Source organism: Benincasa hispida, chromosome 4, assembly GCF_009727055.1.
Source record: "Benincasa hispida cultivar B227 chromosome 4, ASM972705v1, whole genome shotgun sequence".
Classification (NCBI taxonomy): Eukaryota; Viridiplantae; Streptophyta; class Magnoliopsida; order Cucurbitales; family Cucurbitaceae; genus Benincasa; species Benincasa hispida.
In genome coordinates, this window is record NC_052352.1 from 4,228,612 (window position 1) to 4,235,785 (window position 7,174).

Consider the following 7,174-nt stretch of genomic DNA (forward strand, 5'->3'; position numbering starts at 1 on the left):
GTTTCTATTAACCTTCAATAAAAATACATATTTCTCGAAGGTTTTTTAAAGACGTTCGATAAAGGGTAATACATTTTTCAAAGGATTTTGATAACCTTTGATAAATGTACATCTTTTTCAAAGGTTTTTCTAACACCTTCGATAAATATATATTTATTTTCAAATGTTTCTATTAACCTTCAATAAAAATACATATTTCTCGAAGGTTTTTTTTAGACATTCGATAAAGGGTAATACATTTTTCAAAGGATTTTGATATCCTTTGATAAATGTATATCTTTTTCAAAGGTCTTCCTAACACCTTCGATAAATATATATTTTTTTTTTCAAAATTTTGTATTAACTTTTGATGAAAATACATATTTTTCGAAGGTTTTTTAAGGATCTTGGAGAAACGTACATCTTTTTTGAAGGTTTTTTACAACCTTGGATAAAAAATGGTCGTAATGGGTCAATTTTCTTTAGTGTCTCTTGGTAGTGTTTGCTTCAGAGACTGAAAGGTGAGAGAGGTAGCAAAACAACCTTTGTGATAACACATGCTAAGATGCAAATCAAGTTCAAATGAGAAGGATACACAAATCTGAACATTCTATATGATGGATCATATATAGCTTATCATAGTTTTACTTATAACCAAAGTATAAGCACCAAGAGACTAATATATCCCAATAAATTTCTATATGAACTCTCTTTACTGACAAACTTATTAAGTAATATTCTGATAGTATAAATTTAGTCAAATCAGTTGTTAAACTTAAATTTAAAACATAAAGAGAAGAATACATCTTAATGAATAAAACTGGTATTCGTGGCCAAATTAATAAACTTACAAAATTATTTAGAGTTTTTCATAACACATAGCAAAAATTAGAAAATACTAATACATAGCAAGATAACACCTCACCAATACATCAACAACTTTAACATCATCTAATTCATACTAATAAATTTCAAAGAATTTAGTAGGAAGGTTAATATCATAGAACAGTGGGATTTTAAAATAACTAGTTTTAGAGGCAAGTCTTTAGCAACTAACATCATTCATAATATATCATTAACAATTAATAACCATTCTAAAATGTTTATATAAACTGTGTATGATAATCTAACACATTTTAAATAATGGTTGGATCTAAAAGTACAAAAAATAAAAAATAACAACAAATAAAGAAGCATAAAAGAGAAAACTTGCTAAAACAAAAAGGAAATAATGCCAGAAGAGAACCAACTTGAATATTTTGAATATAAAACTCATAAAAGTGAAGAATCTAGCTCTGAGACATAATAGTTACAGTGAGCACAAAACTTTTTTTCACTTGTATATATATATCCAAGAGGTTACATCATTTATCCTTTCCTTTCCATGAAAGGTTACTAGAGAGTATATATATATGTATATTCTTCAACTTAATGGTTGCCGCAAAAATCCAATAAATCATGTCGTACAATTTTTTTAGCTCATAAGGATGGATTTGGTCTCTGTTTAAGAGAACCTAGATAGTTAAATTACAAAAATTTGAAATGTATGAAGTTTATAAGATATGCCTTCAAACTAAAATAAAATTACCTTGAGCATTGTACCGTATAACAAACAAGAGAGATTCAAAAGAAATATATGAGGCAAAATTGAGAAATTTATGTAAAAACAAAAGTCGATTAGATAACAAAAAAAGATAACCTTGAAAGAAAAAAAACGTAGTATATCAATTCTTCGCTTGCCTAAAGACAACACAAAAAAATTAGCCATTAGCCAACAACAAATAGATTAGTGAGCTGACCTTGAAAGGAACAACAAACGATTTAGGAATTCGAAGCTTAAGGCATTTGAATCAAAGTTTAGCTACACTAGGAATCTTTGGAAATATGTTTGTTAAAGCAATATGATTATGAATCAACAATCTCAAATTGTCTCTCAAAATCAAAGACGCAGAGAAGTAATGCAGTTGTTTCAATTGTGCTTACAAAAGACACCCTAGAAATTTGCAAATCGACAATCAAATATCATATTCCAAAAGTTACAATAAAACTCAATTTCCATAATATTCAATGTCCATAAAGCAACAAGCACGCCAATTAAGCAATGAAACAAACTTAATAATGGAAAGCATGTTTATATGAATGGAAAGTATGTTTTGCTTGGTTATTATGCGTATATATAAAAGTTATGTATAGTGTTGAAATTAGGGTTTTGCACTCTAGGAGCAATTTTGTCTTTTTCATTGTATCCTAGGGTTTCCCTGTTCTCTATTTAAGCTGTTGGTCTGTTGTATTCCTTTGTATCAGTTTTCTAATAAGAATTCCCTTATCCCGTGGTTTTTCTCCCTAATTAGGGTTTTCCACATAAATTCTTGGTGTGCTATTTTCTTTTCCCTACTCTATTTTTCATCATGGTATCAGAGCATGGAGACGAAACCCTGGCCACTATTGAGGAAAATCCAACAGGAGAATCCAAACCAATAACCCAGATATAACCACTATTATCCAAAAAGCCATTGACAGGTACTTCCAAACCCTTCTTCCCCACTTCCGTGAAGACCAGCCGCCGCCGCCCTACCCACCGCCGGTCGTCTCCTTCACAGACCCAACAACCAGCCGCCAGACCCAACTCAAAACTTGTCTGGCCGCTACCCATCTGAACCAGCCGCGCGCAGATGAAGATGGCCATTCGGTTCAGACGCACGCAAACGAGGGTGACCAGCGACCGGCCACACGAAACTTGTCCGATCGATCCCAGACGCTGCCGACCAAGGCCGTGGAGCCCCAATCCGCTATACCCAGCGTCGATTGATCCAGATCAATGATGCTCGAGCCCCAATCTGCTATACCCAGCGCCGATTGGTCCAGATTCATGATGCCCAACACCGATCAGTCAAGTTCCCGTCCGTTGGGGTTGCCGTCAGCCTTTTCTCAGATCGGTGCCTCATCTCAATCTCTACCACACCAAAGGACAGATGGAAGAAGTATGGGTATTTTCCAGCCGGGTATGAGTAACCGAATGGGGCAGTTTTCGCCGATTATGGATGAGTTTGGAGGGGGTGAGTCTTCATCATACCACCAGGACCAAGGAAATATAATCCAAGATCAAGTTACCCAGTTGCAGTTGCAGATTAAATGACAGAACGAGATGTTTCAGCAGCAACTTACTGCTATTGGGGAAGCTATGGGATCGACATCCAAGATCCAACCAGATCTAAATCCATACCCTGAAAACTCGGTAACTTCATTCCTTACTTACCCTTCAAATTTATGTTCTGGAACTATAGGCAATTCTTCTGGAATTATTATAGGAGAAAAATTGAATGATGATAATTACTTCACTTGGTCCCAATCTATTAAAATGGCTCTTGATGGCCGTCACAAATTTGGATATCTGACAGGTGAAATACCAAAACCAAGGATCGGTGATCCCCAAGAGCGAATGTGGAAAGGAGAGGATTCTTTGTTGAGATCAATTTTGATTGGAAGTATGGAACCTCAGGTTGGAAAACCTTTATTGTATGCAGCTACAACCCATGATATTTGGGAGGCAGCCCAGAACTCTACTCTAAGAGACAGAATGCCTCACGTTTATATACTCTACGTAAGCAGGTCTATGAATGCAAACAGGGAACGATGGACGTTACTGCTTACTTTAACAAGCCATCTCTGTTGTGGCAAGAGATGGATTTGTGTCGTGAAATGATTTGGAACTGTCCTTGTGGAGGAGTGTTACATTATCAGTCTGAAGAAACGGAAAGCGTGTATGACTTTCTTGTAGGATTCAACTCTAAATTTGATACAGTGCGCAGTCGTATATTGGGGACCAGACCTATACCATCCCTAATGGAAGTCTGTTCTGAAGTTCGCCTGGAGGAAGATAGGTCGAGGGCTATGAACAGTACACCTATAACACCAACAGATTCTGCTGCTTTCAAAACATCAGACCTTGTACAAGATAAACAGAACAGTAAGCCGCCCCCAGTGTGTGAACATTGCAAAAAACCCTGGCACACTAAAGATCAGTGCTGGAAACTTCACGGTCGATCGTCAAATGGTAAGAAATGACAGCTAAGTTGGGCTCTTGTAGGTGAATCTGTTACTGAGATACTCAGACTCAGAACCAGGAAACTACTCACAGCACTACTACAGTGAGTGTAAGTGTCACCTTTTGTAGGCTTAATCCTCTAAGATGTGTTGCATGTGCCAAAAGTGTCTTACAATCTATTATCTATTAGTAAACTTACAAGATATTTGAAGTGTCGTGTTATCTTCTCATCTGATNCTAAGTTGGGCTCTTGTAGGTGAATCTGTTACTGAGATACTCAGACTCAGAACCAGGAAACTACTCACAGCACTACTACAGTGAGTGTAAGTGCAATCGCCCATACAGGTACTTTTCACTCCTTTGGCCTTGTGAGTATAACTGGTAATAAACTGTGGATATTAGACTCAGGAGCCACAGATCACTTAACTGGTTCTTCTGATCAATTTTTATCTTATCAACCTGGTGCTGGAAATGAAAGAATCAGAATTGCAGATGGGTCCTTTGCCCCCGTTGCTGGAAAAGGACGGGTGTCTTTGCCGGCTTAATACTCCAAGATGTGTTGCATGTGCCAAAAGTGTCTTACAATCTATTATCTATTAGTAAACTTACAAGATATTTGAAGTGTCGTGTTATCTTCTCATCTGATGATGTTGTTTTTCAGGATCTGACTTCGGAGATGACGATTGGCACTGCCCGGCATGACAGGGGACTCTATTTCCTCACTGAAGAAGCTTCCTTTAGGATATGCGATAGGACTAGTTTGTTTTCTTCTCATTTTTCTATTTCTGAAACTGATTATATGTTATGGCATTATCGCCTTAGCCATCCTAATTTCCAGTATATGAATTATTTGTTTCCTCATCTTTTTCGCAACATTAATATTTCTAAATTGAAATGTGATGCGTGTGTCCAGGCCAAACAGCCTTGTGTTTCTTTCTCTTCTCAGCCTTATAAGCCCTTTAAACCCTTTGCTCTGTTCCATAGCGATGTCTGGGGTCCTTCACCAGTCACTACCATAACTGGGAAGCGTTGGTTTGTAACCTTTATTGACGATCATACTCGACTAACTTGGGTTTTCCTTCTAACTGATAAATCAGAAGTCACTTCAGTTTTCCAACAATTTTACAATTCTATAGAAACTCAGTTCAACGCTAAAATCGCTATTCTCAGGAGTAATATGGTCAAGAATACCTTAGTAACGCCTTACGCGAATTCCTTGTCTCCAAAGGTGTTGTCCATCAGAGTTCCTGTGCGTACACTCCTCAACAAAATGGAGTGGCCGAACGGAAAAACTGTCACCTCGTTGAAGTTGCCCGCTCTCTTATGTTGTCAACCTCTCTTCCCTCTTATTTATGGGGTGATGCTATCTTGACAGCAACCCATCTAATAAACCGCATGCCATCTCGGGTCCTAAAATTCCAAACCCCCTTAGATTTCTTCAAAGAGTCTTAACCAAATTCCAGACTTCTTTCTGATGTACCCCTTCGTGTCTTTGGTTGTGTGATATTCGTCCATACACACGGATCTAACCGTACCAAGTTTACCCCTCGGGCACAAAAATGTGTTTTTGTAAGGTACCCTCTACATCAGTGTGGGTACAAGTGTTATCACCCTCCTTCCAGAAAATACTTTGTCTCTATGGATGTGACATTATTTAAAGACCATCCATTCTTTCCCAATGGTTCTCTTCAGGGGGAGCATTCTAGTGAAGAAACCAATTGGGGTCCCAACCTTTCTGCCTTACCTGAACCTAAACCCATCCTTGATGTCAGTATCAGTACCAACGCACCTATCCTCCTAATCAAACAAGTCCCTTGGATCACATACTATAGAAAGAATCTCAGGAAGGAAATAGCGTCGCCTGTTATCTCTCCGGCTCCAGTTCATGAGTCTGAATAGAGATCAGTTCCAGGTATTAGTAGTCCTATCCCTAATCATGATAATAAATGTGATAAAATTGATGCTTGTGTTGAAAATGTTGAGAGAAAAAGCAGGGAAGATAATGTCAGCAAGGATGTGATTGAGGTCGATGATGGTGCAGAGACAGATGATTGTGTGACTCTTGAAGACATGGTAGAACCTGGAAAAGAAGCATCTCTTATTTTCGCTGGAAAAAATGTTGAGAGTGGGAAAATAACAAAACCGGAGGGAGAATGCAGTATGTCAGAAGAAAATAAAGATAGAGATGAATCCCTTGATCTTCCGATTGCCCTAAGGAAAGGTACGAGATCGTGTACTAAATATCCGTTGTAGAGTTGCTTGTCCTATAGGAATTTATCTCTTGAGTTCAAGGCCCTCACTACAAACCTAGACACAGTGGTGATACCAAACAGTATACACACAACGTTGAAAAGTCCTTAATGGAAAGCCACAGTTATGAAAGAAATGAGAGCTCTCGAGAAAAATCATACGTGGGATCAAGTCAATCTTCCAAATGGTCATAAAGCAGTCGGATGTAAATGGGTGTTCACAATAAAGTATAAGCCCGATGAAACTATTGACAGATACAAAGTCAGACTAGTGACTAGGGGTTTTACTCAGACTTTTGGGGTTGATTATTCAGAGACCTTTTCGCCAGTTGCAAAGCTAAACACAGTTCGGATCCCCTTTCTATTGCAGTTAATAAGGATTGGCCTCTTCACCAGCTTGATGTGAAGAATGTCTTTCTCAATGGAGAACTGGAGGAAGAAGTCTATATGAGTCCTCCCCCAGGATTTGAGAAACAGTTTAATCACCAAGTTTGTAGATTGAGAAAGTCCTTATATGGGCTAAAGCAGTCACCAAGGGCTTGGTTTGGAAGATTTACTATGTTTGTAAAGTCGCAAAAATATAAACAGGGTCATTCTGATCATACTCTGTTTACTAAAAGGTCTGTATTCGGGAAAATTGCAGTTTTGATTGTTTATGTTGATGACATTGTTATTTCAGGCGATGATACCTCAGAGATTGACCGATTAAAGGTAAAGATGGCTGAGGAATTCGAGATCAAGAACCTTGGAAAACTAAGATACTTCTTTAGAATGGAAGTAACTCGATCAAGAGAAGGAATTTCAGTTTCCCAACAGAAGTATATTCTGGACTTGCTTAAAGAAACAGGTATGACGGGTGCAAACCAGTTGATACCTCTATAGAAGCAAATGCAAAGTTAAG

The 7,174-nt window shown here is 37.8% G+C and overlaps 1 long non-coding RNA gene across 1 annotated transcript; it reads left to right on the forward strand.

The window, feature by feature from the left end:
* Window positions 1-382: 382 nt before the first annotated feature.
* On the forward strand, window positions 383-6,954 carry LOC120076363. The gene is made up of 2 exons (XR_005481510.1): window positions 383-4,066; window positions 4,281-6,954. It is a non-coding gene; the product is annotated as an uncharacterized LOC120076363 (long non-coding RNA).
* Window positions 6,955-7,174: the final 220 nt, after the last annotated feature.